The sequence below is a fragment of the Saccostrea echinata genome, unplaced genomic scaffold, assembly GCF_033153115.1.
Source record: "Saccostrea echinata isolate AGI-Se365-2 ecotype Australia unplaced genomic scaffold, CSIRO_AGI_Sech_v1 ptg000007l, whole genome shotgun sequence".
Taxonomy (NCBI): Eukaryota; Metazoa; Mollusca; class Bivalvia; order Ostreida; family Ostreidae; genus Saccostrea; species Saccostrea echinata.
Genome location: NW_026889756.1, coordinates 641,797 through 661,757, shown reverse-complemented (window position 1 = coordinate 661,757; position 19,961 = coordinate 641,797). Strand labels below are relative to the sequence as shown.

The 19,961-nt window shown below is 30.8% G+C and overlaps 1 long non-coding RNA gene across 1 annotated transcript; it reads right to left on the bottom strand.

Moving 5' to 3' along the window:
- Window positions 1–14,855: 14,855 nt before the first annotated feature.
- Window positions 14,856–16,425, bottom strand: LOC133180813 (uncharacterized). The gene is made up of 3 exons (XR_009720391.1): window positions 16,233–16,425; window positions 15,488–15,595; window positions 14,856–14,931 (listed from the first exon to the last, which is right to left on the bottom strand). It is a non-coding gene; the product is annotated as an uncharacterized LOC133180813 (long non-coding RNA).
- Window positions 16,426–19,961: the final 3,536 nt, after the last annotated feature.

The window sequence follows — 19,961 nt, the reverse complement described above, 5'->3', positions numbered from 1 at the left end:
CAGAGATGAATATTATGTCTAAGCATGGTATGAAAGAAATTTGAGACATAGAAGAGAAATATCAATATTTTTTTTCATCTCAACATTAAACATTTCAGGTAGGTATAGAAATGATATTCATTGTCATACCTATTTAATTCATTTTAGAAAACATAATGAAGCGTTGCTTTTTAAATCAGCACATCACATTGGTTTCTGTGTTTGTAAAATAGTCAAAGCACTCTGAGTACTGATAGATGGGGCATGAATAATGTTGTTTGTTTAAAGTCCCTCTCAAGATTTTTCCATTCATATTGAGACATCATCATTGCCTTTGTAGGGCTGCAAATTTAGATCTACATTCAACACTCAGGGCAATTGAGCAATGAGGGATCTTTTTTCTGGCCAGTACCTAATGCAGGAATGAATTAAATGAAATAAAATGATATAGAAATTATGAAATTTTATTGCAATTTTCACAATACATGTATTTAATAAGTAAATTTAGGTTTCTGTAGTATGATGAGGACATGTATTAATTGAAGTTGTTAAACAATTTATTGCATGGAATTATCTACGTATAGTTTTATAATAAAATAAGGTTTGAAGAAAAAAAATGTGCTGAAATGCCAGACACTAAAGTTCGATCAGTCTTTTTGACATATGTACTAATATGGTGTACAATCCTAATAAATGATTGCGTATTTAAAATGAAACATAATTGAGGATGATGGACAGATTGAAATTGTATATTCAAATAATGAACTATTGGATCCTCATGTTTATTTTTTTTTTCATTTAATAATCCTTAAAACGTTTCAAAGCCAGGTTACCCTAAATGTTAAACCAAGGGTATTAAAGGTCGTAATATATTCATGTAGTGAAAGAACATATTTTTTAAAGATGCATGTGTGGTTCCATTTAGACACTCTTGCAAGTCAGATGTACGCTTGTTTTTCAATACTTTCTATTTCCATTACTGGAACTCTTCAAATTAGAGGCGCGTTTGGTCGTCTGATTGGGACAACAATGACGTAGCGGAGAATACAAAACATGCAGATCTCAATCCAATTTTGAAAGTTATATAAATTTGTCATTCCAATTAAAGAACACTAATCGACATATGTGAGATTGCGAAAGCCCAGAATTTATCGTCCACTGATAAATATTACAACGTTACCAAGGCATGCACATTGTATTTAGAGACGAACTGTCAACACTAAGTCTAGTCAACAACTTCCTGTGGTGAAAAAATTGAAGTTAGAGATACTGACTTTATAATTTCAAATGTTATAATCATCCAATATATATAAAAAAAATTAATAAATGAATAAATAAAATTTAAAAAAAAGAAAGAAAATATAAATAATTGTTCGTAACTTATTGGAAAAGTTTTTGAAATTTGAAGTAAAATTGAACCTACAATATATATATTTTTTTGAAATCAAAAACTAACTTTTCATAAAATATATACTAAGGGAAATTATGAATAACTTTTGGCCATGCACTGCAAATCGTGCGACATAAATCATATGCTGAAAGATAATGAAATACACTTTATCCTTGTATTCCCTTCTTTGCCAAATTTCCTGAAATTTGCTTAATTCTAAAAGGTTGAAAGACTTCCAAAATTGTACAGAAGTCTTACTTTTTTGTTTCATATATTCTGTTCGAAGAAAAAAAAAAACAACAACAGAAGAATAGAATAACAAAATATTTTTCAGCCTATTTTTCTTATACGTAATCTTAATATGCATTGACCCTGCTAGCCATTGCGCAATACAAAGGTTAATTTGTAAACACATGCAGGAGAAGAGTGACCTTAATTAAGCCCACTGAATTCGCAAGAAATTCCTAATATTTCATGTACCGATACATGCATTTATTTTTCTTCCATTTTAAAGGGTAGATCAATTTTTTAAAGACAAATGAAATGTATGGGTGATTTATGTCCGTCACAGTCTTTGCAATTATGGCTTTTGATAAATTAGCATCCGCTCAGTACTTTTTGTGTCCGAGATAATTAAGCAATGTCTTTTTTTTTTAGACCATGTTGTAATTTTAGAAATGAAGAAATTTGGAGATAGATGCTTTCCAAGCATGGAGTAGCTCGTAATTAGGGAATATCAAATTGGGAACATTTCGTAATTAGCGTTTGTCGCATATCCAATCAACTGTCATGTGTACGATCTGACTTTTCACATTTGTGTCATGTTCACAAAAACGAAAATAAATGTGTACGAACTGACATCGGTGGTTTGTATACGATTGACACCTTATTGTCATCTCTCTCTAGAGATGGCATGTTATGATTGAATGTCGGAAGTCGGATCCTGATGTAGGCTGCCATTATTGACTGGTGGTCTAGCGATCGTAAAGTTCTAGTTATAAGCTGGTGGTCTGGCAATGAAGAACTGACGATGACGCGATTTCTATATATAGAATTGTTCGTTGATAAAAAAAAAAAAAATTATCGATTTATGAAACAATGTCTAAGTAAATTATACTAAGGACAAGTAGCGCGTGTATGTTTATGCTAATATTCTTGACAGATTATATTAGAATATCAAATAATAGAAAAAATAATTGTAAATGCATATTTGTCTCACAAGCACTTCGTCTCCGGAAAAAAAAAAAAAAAAAAAAAAAAAAAAAAAAAAAAAAAAAAAAAAAAAAAAAAACGGTGGTTCACGCTTTAATAATATTTGTATATCTTTTACTTTTTTTTAAATAACTTATTTAATTTTTAGTCAGGCAGAAAACTTTACTTTTATATGTAGTACTGTTGTCTTTCAATAACCAGATAATTTTCCAGTGTAAAGTATATAACTTAAACGCTAGAGTAACTGTTGTATATCCCCGGTGCTTGTTTAAAGAAAGCGTTTGATCAGGGATGTCTGCACTGTCGTTTTTTTTTTTTTTTTTGTTTTTGTTTCTTTTTTCTTTCTTTTTTTTTTTTTGGGGGGGGGTTTGTTTCGTTTTAGTTTTTTTCTTTTATTACTATTATTATCGTAAAAAAAACTGCATGTCAATTCCAGCAAGTTATTAGAATGTTACCACTGAATAAACAAGCTATTATTTCATTTAAATAGTATTCTGAACTTAGACTTTAAGAAATAATTAGAACCTTTGCTTAAAATTTCCAATATTTCTCCTGAAAAAAATCTTATTAAATAGATAATCTGCCTTGCAAAAGCTTAAAATTTCAATCAACATTTTATTATCAAAATTGAAGACTTTAGTTCACTGACTATCATTAATTCTAAAATAGTCTTTGAAGGACTTTATTCAAATGATTTTTTGTTGTTTAATATTAAATATATTACAATTTGAAGGGGTGAAGATCCTTATACATATTTTAGCGTGCTTGAAAACTCCCACTGTGGACCTAATAGTGGATCCTTAAATATGAAAAAAAACTCATACCAAGCAATATTGGTGTGCTGACAATTCTTAGGTAAATCAACATATCTGAGAAACTATTTTACGATATATATATGTTTCAAATTCATTATAAAAAATGTAAAAAACTTACATATTTTTCCATGGTCCTTATTAATTTCATAATGTACAAGAAACCGAACTCAAACTTTTACCGGTTTCCCCTTCTATGTTTTCAAAAATGCTTATATTTAAAGTCAAAATCCATTGCAAAATAAACAGTTACGTATCATGGAAATAGACAATTTTTTAGCATACAAAATTATGAATCCCTATAGAAACAGACTACATATTAAGTACGTGTACAAAATTTAAATGACATTGATAACAGTGTTATACAGTAAACAATGAAATAAAACTTTGCGCTTGACCTACTTCTTCTTGGGTATTTAAATATGTTAGAAATCAATAACATAGAGTGTTCAGTATTAATTCACAACTGGAATTTCGGTGTCGATCCAAGACGGTTATGTAAGTTGATGACTTCCTAAACAGCATACGAACAGGCAAGTCTTTTTATTTATTGTAGATTTGGGGATAAATATGATAATTGTAAATAAGTGTAGCGATTCTTGTCCTAATATGCTATAAAACTAATACTCCAACTGGTTTTTTGTACCCTAAACTTGTTTAACAGTTTTTTTTTTTGTACTATATTTCTTGTTTTAGATATCGATGAGTAAGATAAAAGAAAAGTCGGTGCGTTCACCACGGTCGAAGCCGTTTGATCGTCCACTGGGGTCTGGTTCAGCAAGGAAACATGGCAACGATACAAGAGATCAATACCCGTGCGATAGCAAAACCCTAGACTCTCCGGAAAGACAGTTATTTAAATTCAGTGTTTGTGCTTTATTCAATAAACGGCAGCATAAAGAAAGTAATAGAGAGGAATCTGAAGAATCAAAGGCAATAAATATAGTAGACAGATTGACCGGAGGATCACCCACAAATAGTGACAGTGACAGTGATGATGTTGAAGAAAAAAAGGAATATATTTGGCGGAAAGCTGGTGGTAATACAGATTGTTTAAGCAGCTCTACTTCAAAAGTTATTGATGCATTAAATGCTGAGTCAAAGAAAAGACTGACACGCCCGGATGCCCCTAAGCCTGAAAATAAAAATTGTTGATATGAAGAGTTCCTGCATAATTATTAAATGTATATGCTACCTGTAGGATGACTATCATTCAAAACAATTCTGGAAATGTCGAGTAAAATATAACTTATTCTATTTGAATTCCCTTTCCTTGTCCTTTTTTGACTTATTTATTAAAGTGATATGATTTATAAATCTTAATATTAATTGTTGTAATATCTGATGTTTTCTTCATTGTACTATAAATGGAGCAAACAAAACGAACATTACGCCACCCCTACTTCAGCAATAAAAGTAATGTTTCTTTAAGAGGATTGAGAAAGTTAGTATACAGTCTATATCATAGTCTACCACCATTGATATCTTATTATAATCTATAAATTCTATATAAATTAATATTTAAACAGCTGTTTTCTGACAGATTAGAGGTAATTTGGATATATTTCCTTTGTTTTAAGAGAGGACCCCCCCCCCACTGTATATTAATATCTGAATAAACTCCCCGTTTCTCTCGACACGGGGTTTCTTTTGTAGAAATAAAGTATTGTTTTACTGTCAGATGAATTAATATAGATTTGACAAATTACCTATAAATTACAAATACCTTATAAAAGAAATATATTCTAACACCTGATTCGAAAGTATTAAAAACGTTCTTGTGCAGAGCCTGAAATTATTAACTAAAATTTCGGACAGTGTCACAGGGCTGTACGAATTCTCGGTCCTTATCATACCTTTGATTAGATTTCATTACCTAGGCGAAGGCGTAGTCACAGACATCGGTCATATGGTGATATATTTACATTACCTGTAACTGTTTCCATAAAGAAAGATGATTTCAAAATAAAAAAAATGAAGGCAATACAATTTCAGAAATCGACAAGTTTTTTTTTATTCATTTTCCTGATTGAATAGATTAAGAATTGGTGTGATCACCATTTTTTATGTTAAAACATATCAATAATGTATCGGTATTCTATATTAACAGTCAAATTATTGGTGAATCCACCAATTTGAATTATCAAATATCTTCAAATAAAGATTGATCTTAGTGGGTCCACCATGAAAACAAGAGTGAATTTCACCATACATAAATCTTCAATTCATTCAATGAACTGGTGAACTTACAAACAAGACAACTTAAATATCTTCATGAAAACTTGGTGATTCTACCAAACATACAATTGGACATTTCAGCTTAGATTTATAAAAGCAATCTTTTGAAATCCCCAATTACTTTTTAATAATGATGATACTTTAAAAAATGACGTTGGTGAATCCATCAGTTTTAAGACACTGAAACAACCCATTAAAAGAAAATGAGTGGTGGAACCACCCACCAAAATAAAACTGCAACTAAAAATTGTCCTTAATACAGAGTCGGTGGACTCGCCAAATTGCAAAAATTTCTCAATTTCACTTAAAAATACAAACAGGAATACACAAGAATACTGGAATGATATACTGTGTATTTATCAATAGTGGGCAGTTTGGTGGATCCACCAAAAGCATTAATATCAAAAAGCATTTATAATTTTCCTTTATAATGACTTTGCGACACTTCCTTAATACATTTATGTACACAAGGACAAAAAGCTGGTGGATCCACCAGAAAAGCCGAAAAAATCTACATGTAATCCAAAGTTCAACTAAATTTTCCTTAAATACAGAGAGGAGTTTGGTAGACTCACCAAACTGTAAAAAAAATCAAATAATAAATAAGACATTCTCAATTTCACATACAAATACTTAGTGGAACCACCTGCAAACAGGAATACACAAGAATATTTGAATGATATACTGTCAACATTGCCTGTATATTTATTAAAAGTAGGGAGTTTGGTGGATCCACCAAAAGCATTAAAATCAAAAATCATTCATAGTTTTCCTTTACAATGACTCTTTTTTATACATAAGGACAAAAAGCTGGTGGATTCATCAGAAAGGTTGAAAACCTACATTTAACCCCCTCTTTGCTTTATGTTGCTACATTCGCAATTCAACAATAAGTGGACATACCAACATGTGATCAAAATAAATATGAAATACAATGTCAAAGAATTGTATACAATTTCAAAAACAAACGTGCATCCTCTAATTAAGGCACAATATAATATAAACAATATATAAAAATATCCTTCCATGTACTGTTTTATAGCTGACTGAAACACTTCTTTAGCTCATTTTTTATAAACGAAAAAATACTTTTGTTTGTTTCTTTAACGTCCCTTTGCAATTGGAGAATTTTTCCGTGCCTGCACCTACGTCCTGCAGTGATGTGCGAACCCACGACGTAACGATTAACACTTAACTGCATGACTCTCGAGCAAACGCTCCAACTATTTCGCCATAGGAACTCCAAAAATCATCTCGATCTAAACATTTCAATTCATACACTCCCCTGATGAAATCTTTGGGTGAAGTTATCAAAATACATTAACTTAGTATTCTCATATACATATATTGAAAACATTAGGAATAATACTGCGCATGTAAAAGGGGCTATGAGCTGTGAGGATAATCACCAATTTAAATAATGAACACAGCACACACTTTAAAAAAAATAGACCATGTACATGTATTAGTCTTCTATAGATTATAAAGTCATTCCAAATAAGATTAAAATTATACATGCAAGTCCAACACAATCACAATATGCAAGAGCTGATATGCATTTTTTATCCCTAAGATTGATGGAAATGCATTTGTATCTTCTTTCACAACTTTGACATGCTTTGCGAAAGTCAAGGTCCAAATTACTGATATTGACAAATTACTGACTGTTCTAAATTCTGTTTGCGAGGTGGGTTTCCTGGTTCTAGTTCGTTGGTAACATTGTGATAAAATTCCAATGGTTGGACCTTGATCTGTATCACTTGACTTCTAATATGAATTTTCACTTACACGTTTTTAGCAATCTTTCCACAAAGAACTGTTGAGTACTTCTCTCTGATGTTTCTTGAATGAAAGAACCTCTATTGTTTAACCCTTTTGACGTTAAAACCGCCATCAGAATATTATACCGATGATTTCTTGTTTAATACTGTTCTCTGGTCTCTTTATAAAATATAAACGTATCTTTTAGACATCTATGTGTTTTCTGTTTGTACTCCTCAGACATTTTGGAGGCTGCAGTTTTTTACCCCCATTTTATGGCCTGTGATAAAAGTGCATGTACAAAGAAATTTAAATGACTCTTATTTTCTGTTGTTTGTTTTTTTTTAATTTCATATAAAATCTAAAATTTTAAACAAGTAATTAAATTCATTTTAAGTAAACAGAATTTTAAAAAGAGGCCCATAGGCCACATCTCTGAAATCGATTAACTAAATACAAAAGTTGTCCCGACATTTAATCTCCATTACATTGCATTGCATTGCCCTACCCCCGAGCAGATGCTTTGAACACATTTGTATCTACATCACCTGAGGAAGCTTCTCAATAAATTTTACAAATTATGGCTTTCCTATTTTTGGATTTTTTAAAATTTATCCCTCACATTCCATTGGCATTTGATCAACTGTTGTGACAATACACTACCGGCAGGGGTCATGATTTAACAAACTTGATTCTACTTTACCTAATGATGCTTCCATAAAAATATTACCATGATGAAGTGTCGTGATTTTGATTGTATTAGATGTGTATTCGATACGCAAGAGCATGCTCTACGTATATACAATTTCTAAAACGAGGTAAATTATTGACAAACAAGTTGATGAAACAAGAATATCAGCTGTATCGTTTAAAGTCATCATTTCGTAAGTTCTATGGTCGATACAATGACCTTGTCAGCAAATACAATTTATCATTGAGTCAAATGCTGACTGACGTTTTTCATACAAATTGTTAGGCCATTATTTACACACTGAATTGTCGACGGTTTTTTCCGTTATTTCCCGTTCATGACAAGGAGCACACGGCGGTTAGTGACCGATGGGCAGGGGATGCTCACTCCTCCATGGCACCTGACCCCACCTCTGATGTTTGGAGGTCCGTGTTTGCTCTGCTCCTATTTTGTATTGGTTGATGGACTTTTGAGCTTGAATACTGTTCGTTATCTTCATATATTTCATGTGTATCATATATTTGTAAATCTTTTACAAGTAATATACGAAAGCTTTTTATTCAAGATGACGGAAGATTTTGTAACCAAATACTGTATGTATACATAAATTAATGCATTTAAATCGTACATTTGTGTGTTTGTTGTGGGGGAGGTGGCTACAAAATTATCTTTACAAAATGACACTGCTTGATAACACAGTTTTAACAATTTTGTAATTTGATTTATTTTGTTCTTTTTAATATGAGAACACTAAGAAAAATCTTATTGGCCTGCCTGCAAAAGGTTTGTTCTCCGATTCTAAAAACTGAGTTCTTGATTTTAATGTTCATGTCGTTGTAGTAAAATATGGAACAGTGCAATAACTTGGGTGAGACTGGTCAACATGCTTACTTCTCCAAGGCGCATTTCCAGAATTGTGAATTTCAAGGAATAATAAAAGTCGTATTGCTGCAGATTTATTGCGTCATTTTTCTTTGGTCGAATCAGAAACACATAATTTTCGTTTTTAAAAGTGGGAGGGGGTGAGGGATCCAGAGAAGAAAATTCAACTTACCTGAAAAAACTCTGAAAAGAAAAAAAAAAACAACAAAAAAAAAAAAAAAAAAATAATAATAATAAACGAAACAAAACAAAAAACAGGAGGGGGATTGTTAAACTCGAAAATCCTATTATATGGGGGGGGGGGGGGTTTCCAACTTTTTTACCGAACAAAATTTTCTTTACACATTATCATACTACATGTAATCTAATTTGGCTGATACCACGTGTCGGAATTTACTCAACGACGCTGCATTCATATACATAGGGATAACTTAGGCCAACTTCTGTTCAGCTGATTTGCATTACATTTTAATTTGTAAAAACTAAATATTTTGAATTAAATGAGCATGAGTTTCAGTTGCAAAACAATCCTCATAATGCCTCAGAAATGCCTATTGAATAATTTTCTATGCAGATATTGTCATAGGTGTTTATTCCTCGTAATGGCTAAGAAATACTTGTTCGAAATACTATATTCTGCGAAAAATTAAACCCGTTTCAATGTTCATGCATCAATCCGGGGGAACAATGCCCGTTCGTAATTTTTCGATTGATAAAGCTTCTTCTTAGATATCTTCATATGCCAATAAGAAACGTAAGCTAATAGAACTAAAATTATTGTCAAAAACACAATTCACTAAACTGATTTTTTTATTTAAAAAAAAGATGTATTTACAAAATAATATTAACAAAACATCATCTGGTGCTCACGATCGATCAAAATTGGTTGAAGTTACATTACTGTACACTATAAAATCAGTTTAAAAATTCTAATAAATAAAAACCCAACTGTTTAACTGTAAATTTTATAATTACTTATACAAAGTTTAGCCAGTAGGATGAACATTAAGGCCATCATTTTATGTTTATTTTTTACCCCTCCCTCGCCCTCTTTTCAGTACGACAGAATCTTTGACTTCATGCTTCAAAATAAGACATTTTTCATTTTCCTTTCATTTCCCTTTTCGAAACCCCTTTGCTCGTTTAAATGTCCATTGAAATGAATTGTAGCGTCACGGTAGCAACTATGACAAGAAGTAGTTTTGAGGTATCTTGCGGGGACTTTATCAATAACAATAACATTGAAGAATTCAATAATACAGCTAATACAGCTATGAATACAATAAACGATCTTTTTTCTTTCGTAAGATGTCGGTATTTCTCTAATGAGAAGAACACAACTGTCATTTGGACATAATTCAGCATAAGTCTCAGCTACCAAACCACAGTCCCCCCGTTGATCTTGAGTGATGTATTAGAATCGTTTATGAGGCTAATTATTGTTGTAGAGCAGCTTCCTGGCGTATGAGACCCCAGAACATTTACATTTTAGATATAGGGGGAAACAACATACTAGTAGTCATAGGGTAACAATTTATTTAGTTGAACTGGCTTTTTGGCTATAGTGTTAGGTGGTACACATACTGTCTCTGTGTCCGGAATCGAGAGCCTGGGTGCCCTTAATGTGGATCGGATATCAAATTTATAGGAAATTTCCTGTCCTCGAGAAACAGCACACCCTTCTTAATGTTGATGATCCTGTGGTTGGTGTCCAGAAAGTTTTGTCTTATAATCATGTCATCGTCCATTAATAAGGCACAGCAGTCCGGTCCCAAGCTCCATGAAAGTCATTGATTTTGAAAGGAACATTCTTGAGCAATCTACCATGCACTATTTGGGTACCCAGCCCCTTTAGCTTTATGAGCTCAGCTGCACCTATTTCATCGTCTGGCATTATTTTCTCATTGACAATAGTTATCATAGCAGCTCTGTCAATAATTACATTTATAAGTTTCTCTCCTATGGTGACATTAATATTTCCTAAAGTCCTTTTAATAGTAACGACTTTATCTTCTATGCCACTGTCATCAGGGATCAAGTGTGGACTTAGTGGCTTTCAAGACCCTTTTCTGATTAAATTACCATTTACTGGGCTCTTTACATCATTTGAGGTATAGTGGACTCTTTTGTTTGGAGAAGAAAAGCGCTGGCCTCTGGTTGGTAATGAACTTGGAGTTTGAGACCTATCTAGGAAATGTTCTTTCGATAGTGGTTGTAATATCTTTGAAACAACACCGGAATATATTTCATATATTTTATTAATATGCAAAAATATGTGTAGTCAGACTGCATTGAATATCAGTTAGCAAGTGTCTTTGTACCAAAATCATTGTATATTTTAAAGTCTTCAGAGCCTGTGAAAATGGAATATAGATGATTCACTTTCAGATTAATGTCAGTAGGTTACTGAACTCTTGGAGAGTCAGAGTGCTAACTTTGCTTACCTGTCAAATCAAATATAAAAAGATTGTGTAATGATTCTATTAAATTCTAAACCATTACAATCTTCCCCCTTTGAATATATACTTTACAGATGGACATCAAATAGTTTTAACTTGAGGTTAAATATTTTCCCAAGAGTCACGTGCTTAAGCTACAGGAACAAATGTTTGAATAATAGGTGACTCACTTTCAGATTAATGTCAGTAGGTTACTGAACTCTGGGAGAGTTAGAGAGCTAACTTTGTTTACCTGTCAAATCAATAATAAAGAAATTGTGTAACGATTCTAGTAAATTCTAAATCATGACAGTGGTGAACTACTCTGATTTCTACAATAAGATTGTTGAACTGATGTTGTCAATTTCTCACTTTGTAAGATTCGAGATTTGCTTTACAGTAACACTTTACGAAAGTAGTTCAAAATCACAATCAAGTCCTGTTAACAATAATATAATACCCTGTACATGGTAACAAACGAATGGTACAAAAATCAACAATACGTTCAATTAACAATAATCGATGGTTACATAAAAAGTACAACATAAACATGGATTAAAGTTAACATTAATATAGTACATGGTTACACTTATTGTACATAAAACACTATAAAGTTCGACAACAATATTGTGGAATGTGGTAACACAAAGTGTACAAAAATCAGCATGTAGTCCAGATTACAAAAATAATTGAATAAGTATACAAAAATGGTACAGAAATGAAACTTCAAGTCCAGTTCACAATAAAATACATAATGATATAGAAATCATTATAAAGCCCTGAGTTTAGAATAACCTTAATATGGATAAACACGTTACAAAATAAAAAAAACACATAAAATTTAAATTTCACAACCACCTTTAACTCCAAACTTAGCGGCTGTCTGCTCCTTTTAATGGCCTTTAACACATAACAACCTTTTCATCTAAAAACAAAATATATATATTTTTTTTAATACACACGTTGCAAAATCCACTTTTTTCTTTGTTTAAAGACGTTTATTGGCTGCATGACAAGAATTACTACAAAAAGATCACAAAGTTATTCTTTTACTAAGAAAGCAAAATTTTGAATAATTAGCTAATTTTGTTTAATAATTAACAAGTATACATGACTGCACTAAGGAAGAGGAGTGTAAATTCGAGTTAGATTCAAAGTTTACATGTGAACGTATAGAAAAACCTTAAGACACATCTACAGGACTCAACCAAACATCTTCCAATATTGATAATTAAGGCTACTGCGTAAAATTTAAGAGGAGTTCTGGGAACCAGGGGCTTATTGTACATGTATTAAAAATGCCATTTTTCGACCCCCATTTGATCCCCATGATGGGAATAAAAATTCGAAACCTTATTCATGTTAATGCACATTCACAGGACACCACCAGTAATCTTCCCAAAAATGATCAGTCAAATGCGTTTGACCTCAAGGGTAAAAATAAAAAATCCGAAACTTTATTGCACATCTACAAGACATCATCAACCAACTTCCATTATTAACCTACTGTTTAAATGAATGAGAAGTTCTGGGAATCAGGTTTTTGTAGAAATTAATGTCATTTTTGCCCCAATTTTGCCTTTAGAGCAAAACTGAAAATTCCACAATCTTATTGCATATCTACAGGACACCAAATATCAAATTCCAAAAGAATAAAGGTTACTGTTTAGAATAAAAGAGGAGTATTAGGGAAAAGAAATGTGTGACGGATGTACGGACGGACAGGCAGACCAGAGTACAAAGAATTTACCTGAATTTTATTTAGAAAGTGCGGGTATAAAGATATGAAAAAATGTCCTCAGACGAATTATTGTCATTACCCATTTGGAAAAACACTTCTAACAAACTGGATAAAATCGGGTGTTTATACAAAAGATTTTTTATGTACACGGAATATTTCAAGATATCTAATAAATGAAAGAATATTCTATGAGTATTTCACAGTGAAATCACTGTTTCATATTATATGTATTAAGATTACTCACAAGATACGTGTTTCTATGTTTTCGTTGTCCTCTTTCAAAAAGAGATTCCAAGAACCATAGACAAGAAAGATACCAACACCAAGAATCACTAATACTACATACAATATACCAACACTCTGTAGAATTCCTGACAGTTGAGACATGCCATTTGTATCAGTTTCTTTTTCTTTTGAATTGGTTGCTTTGGTTGCTTTGCTTGGTTTGTTTCTTGATTTGAGCAAAACGCAAAGGATATATCATTAATTAATGGCATTCTTCTAATCAGTAGATAAAATGTACAGCTTTTAGAAACAATGGTCATCGTTTTTATTAATGTATAAAAATGTTGGTTTCATCTACAGAAGACCTTGTCTATCAGTCATTTAGTAATAACATAGGCTGGCGCATGTAATGAAAGTAATGAAAAAACACTTTTCATATATATTTAATCTAACCCTACTTCTATCTCAATTGCATCAGGATTTAAGATTAGAGATTAATTTATATATATATATATATATATATATATATATATATATATATATATATATATATATATATATATATATATATATATATATATATATATATATATATATATATATATATATATATATATATATATATATATATATATATTAATTTATCTATCTATTAATATATATATATATATATATATATATATATATATATATATATATATATATATATATATATATATATATATATATATATATATATATATATATATATATATATATATATATATATATATAACGACGTCGGTATATCTGATGTATTATTTTTCTCTTATATACGTTTTTGAACAGATTTGCTTCAGAGGAATATAAAGAGAGGCAGCAAAAGATTTTGTCTATTTTATAACGATTTCAGAGTGCTTGAATATAAAATTAGAAATATTTTTTTACAAACTAATTTTGTTGATAACAAATAAAAAGATATGAAAATTTATAACTTCAGTTTTAACTATAGTGAGGAATGGTTGCACAAATCGTAGGAAGTCATTTTATGTAAAGTTTATAGGCTGAAAGAAAGACAGCTAGATGGATGGACGTAGATCTTCCAATAGGTGATCAGTAAACTCACTTGGGCTTATAGTTCATGTGATCGAAAATCTCTCTTTCTCTCTCTCTCTCTCCTTTCACAAAACCATTTCAAAATATTTTTATTGCGACCAGATGTGCAAATTGCCAGTGCATATTTTGTCACCAACAATAATATGGGCCAATGTGTAAAGTACGTTTTGATGCCTATTCCACAAAGTAGAAATGATCCTCCTTTTGACACATATTTTCTTCGGTGTCATTATGTGCTTATAGAAGATAGTGTATGCTATGAGAGTATTTAGCGATATATTGTTGCTGTTGGCAATATAGACAAAGAGACAAAATGTATCATCTCTATCCCAATGAGTATATTTCTATGATTAATATTTTTTTTATATAAAATAAAAAAAAAAAAACTTAATGTTGATCAAGGGGAGGGCAATAAGGAGCTTCAAATTAACACCTCCTTTGAGTGTTTATTTCAAGACATTTTGAATCTAAACATACAGAACATATAATTTACATTTTTATTGTCATATTTAAATATTAAATATTGTCATATAACATATATTCCGATGTACCACATACTTTAGAAGCACATTTTTTTCGTGGAAATAAAATTTCGCTAATATGTCTTCTAAAAAGGTTTTCGTGGGAATTGAATTTCATTGTTTCGAAAGTAACCATACCTGATATAAATCATGTAAGAATGTCGTGAGGAATTTAGTTTCTTTGATGATTATTAACAACCAAATAGATTAAATTTAATCTCCAACTAAAATTCCTGCTTTACATTAATATTAGTATTTCACTTTTTAGAAACTATACATTGCAAATACGGCAAGAGAAATAGACTGTGAATGAATTGAAAAGGGAGAGAAAAAAATTCCTTATAATTGCTTAAGCGCAAATATTGTGTCAGAGAAATTACATTTCAAATTACAAGGTTGGCATTTGCAAATGAAAGATAAAAACTTAAAAACTCAAACGATAATTCAATACAGAGGGAAAAATACAATCTTAAATTCTAGATTTACTTTAAGACATACTTACGAAGATATATATCGCTGCTGAAGTAAGGTTGCTTTGGACAACCTTTTATGAATGTTGTACAGTCTGCTTGATTAAGTATTCTAGAGTTTGATAGATGTAAACAGTTCCCTATAGAATATATATAAACATCCTATATAACGAGGGTACGTAGAATATATGCAAAATATGAGAAGACAAATGTAAAAATAATGGTACCAAAACATTTCCTTTTTGTGATTTATTCAAAACATCTATTCTAAACTTATGAAAAGAACGTCATAATTGTTTCGAATTTCCAAAGTGATGAACTTTCAAAAAAATTCTTTTGTCAATTCGGAAAATCGGAAAATACATACGTAACTTTTAAGTTGTTGCAAGCAAAGGTTAAAATGTATCCTCTCTATTCCAGCTGTGGTTGATTGAGAAGAGAACATATATTCTGTTGCTCATTAAAATATTAACAAATGCGGTTAAAGCATAGGCAGAAATTGATCTTTGATCAGATCTCTCAATACCTATCTGAAGCTAACGTAACATTTATTGTATATTGTTGATTGAAATTGCAATAGATACAAGTATTTTCTTTGGTGTAACATGAATAAGTACATAAGAGGTGCAATTGTTTAGGAGTGTGACACTATATTTGATCAAGCAACCATGTGCAGGAAAGCACCATACGGGGATTCCAGACGTGACTTGAGACGAATACAATTAGTAGCTTTGACTATTTTTTTCAATTATTTAATTGCAACTCTACAATAATCACCTTTTTCATATAAACCCATAATGCGGTCATAGCAGAACTCTAATAGAGCTGTTTTATGCCTGTTAGGAATGCACTGGTACTGGAATCTCCCTTTGACATCATAGGAGCAGTTCATGTTAAAGCCAACTCTGTGCCACGTTTCTTCAGTTTTTGGACAGGAATCTACCTCATGCACAGGAAATCGATATTGTTGCTGATTCTACAGTGATAAGGATTTTGAAAAATAATTGAGACAAATAATTGAGACAAATCTGACTGTTCACACAAATATATTACTTCATTCCTACTTTCTATTGTTATTATACTTCTTGGAGATGATCATGAATATCAATTATTCATAAATAGCCATGAATAATTAATGACTTTTCCTTGAATAATTCATGAATTTTATTCATGAAGCGTTCAAGAAATGTTCATGAAGATGCTATGAACTTATTATTGGACATTTTAAAATCATGAATTTCTGCTCATAGGAGAAAACTGATAAATATTCATGATTTTTTTCCCATATATAATTATACATGAAGATTCATCATTATAAAGAATTGTCTAATAAATAGTTCAATGCATGTTAATGAACTATTTATGAGTATATATATTGATTTCATTCAGGAATGTTCATGATTGAATAACTCATGAATATTCATGAATTTTGATAATTTTTAGTACACAATAGAAATGATACACTAGTAATAATATTCACTTTTATTCATGAAAATGCAAGAGGTCTAATCAGACAAATCAACCACTGCAACAATGTTTAAGTAAACAAATTTGATGACCATAATTACATACAATATCTTAATTTACGCTTATTGAATTTAATAAATATAGTTTCAAATGCCATGTCATATGACATTTTCCCTGAATGAAGTATGATTGAGAATCCTTGATACATGTATTTGATGAACAGAGCAGGAAAATTTTTCTCTTAGAAACACTGTTCTAAAAGCTAAAAAATCACCGTGTCCGCATATATTACTGTGCATTTATAGGAATTTTACAGACCCAACCTTCTGTCTTGGTATCTTCTTCATTTATTAATTAATGATACCATTCAATTTTTGATTAGATTAGCTAATTTAAGCTCCTATTATATTTGTATATACATGTACGTGTGTTACTAAATCAAATGTGGCCACATTACCTGTTCGGTAAAGGTCATCAAAAGGACTGAAATGAATGTAGTGTATGTATGTGAGGACGTCATCTGAAAAAAGAAATGAAAAAAAAAAAAAAAAACAAAAAACAATGAAATGAAAACACCAAAATATTGTTTGAAGTCAATGTAATAGAATAAAATGTTCCGATACAACGTTCCATTCGGGTCATGGCAGTGTGACTTAATTATCGATTAACCATGAACACACCGCCGTGGATGTTTTATAACAGACAAACCTAAATGTTCGTTGAGTTTTGCAGTAAACAATGCTATGCATGATTGTGATGTGCAGGGTATCATGTGTAGCTTGAGCATTGTAGTTTTCATTATTCAGGTAAGAATGGCGGATAACAGTATATTTAATATCTACCACAATCTAATTTAATCAATGTAAGATACATGTACACTACTGAGCATAAGAAGCATTAAGATTTAGATGAGGAACTATTTTTAAAGTCACATATACAGAAGCTTGAATTAGATTGACAATAATTTTCATGTTTATTTATATTTGAAAGGTCACGGTGACGTGACCCTGAATGGAATGTTGGTAGATGTTTGAACATCTAATTTAGATTAGTTTGGTTATTAGTGAGACATGACTTAAGAATATATGTGAACCTTTTCGACCTTACCCTATTTATAAAACCATATTAAGTCACTGTTTGTAACGAAAGTGTTTTGTTTACTGGTCTGATCTTCTTCCTTAAACTATTAGTTCTAAAGATCTATACTCTACACTCATGTTAGACTTTTTTTTAAAAAATACCAACTTGATACTTATAAAAAGATATGACTCGCAAGAACACATTTCAAACTTTTGACCTTTACCGTATTTATAAATACCAAACTTAATGTTTAAAACGAAAGTGTTTTGTTCCCTGGTCCTATTTCAAAAAATATATCTTTTAAATTATTTCAGATATATAAACGTTACAGATTTATAATAATATTTAACAACAAACATCACATTTGGTACATGTACATTTTAGAACTAGAATTATAAATCTAAATGCTCACCATTTGTTAAAGCCTTTGAACCAAGGCTATTGAGATATGGAACAATAAAAGTGCTAAAATTTAATGGTTATATATATATATATATATATAGAGAGAGAGAGAGAGAGAGAGAGAGAGAGAGAGAGAGAGAGAGAGATTTATTTCATTTGTATTTATATACTTTTTGTTGTTTGTTGTTAAATTGGTATATAAAAGATTTTTGTCACAGTGGTGACATTTTTTAAAATACAATTCCCTCTAAAACGCCATTGTTACACTTGAAAAAAGTTTGGAAAAATTCGCTTCCGGTTCCAAGTTATGGATATTTTTTTCTGATTTTAAAGTGAAACTTAGTCTGTGCGGGATCTAAAAAAAGGCTAAAGATATGAACTGGAGATATGTAGAAGAGCATGACTTCTTTATATGTAGAATCTCCTATGGCTACCGGAAACGAATAAAAAAAGTCGAATTTTCAGCTTTCTTGTTTTTCAATGATTTTCTTTGATTTTACTATGGTTAATAGAGACTCTTTTTAAAATGCGAAATATATAATTTGTTTTAAAATTGATAAATCAAAACTCTAATAATTACTCTTACTTTTAGTCAAATTTTGTGCACGTGTTATTTAGAGAACTTTACAGTAGGTTTTGTTGCAAAACGCTCCATTCTCGTTATAAAATGTGTAAACTAAACGGAATAATCCGCTTTTTAGGTAAAAAAGGAAAATAAATTATGTAGGAAAACATTGCAAATGAAATGCTTTAGTGTTACTTGCCCATGTACGATATTTATAATTCCATAAATGTACATTCTAAAGCTAGAACATCAGGCTATAACAGCATTATTTTTTATTTTTTTATTGAAGCCAGGACACCCATTCAATAGAACACAATAAAAAAAGGCGCAAAGATTTACTCGTGATGTTTGGCGTGAAATAATGTATCGTTCCTGCCTTTAATAGTAGATAAATTGACTTAAGTTCAGAGAAGGATTACACGGATACGTCTTTATTTGGAATTGCATGATAAAAAGTTGAAGAATAAAGAACGTAAAGACATCAGTAGTTACAATCAGAAACAGACTATTTCTTTTACTAAAAGTTATTGTTAAAACTCATGAAGTGGTTTCCATATTAAATTTCCATGAGATGATTTGTGTTGTATCCTTCCCAATCCATTTTTCTCCATTTTATTTTTTCATCTTTGTATATTATGTTTCTTTTTTGTGTAAATTTTTGTGTAAAATGTTACTTTAAATGCCAATAATATCACACAAAAAAATAGTTTTTCGGACGGAAGACCTCTCGTTGCTCACATTGTTCTGTATGTATCGCAGCTGATGGTTCATTACATTGTAAATGATTAAACCGATACATCCCTGGTGTTCTTTTAATTAGAGTGTAGATTTCTTAACAATAATACATACACGATTAATACACGATAATCTTTATGCCAAATCATTCTTAACGAGGGTTGTCCCAGAAAAAAGCGAACTTTTTAAATATTTCATGAAGTATCTGATCATTTTTTTCATTTTTGCACAATGTTGGAAAGTTATATTTTTGTTAT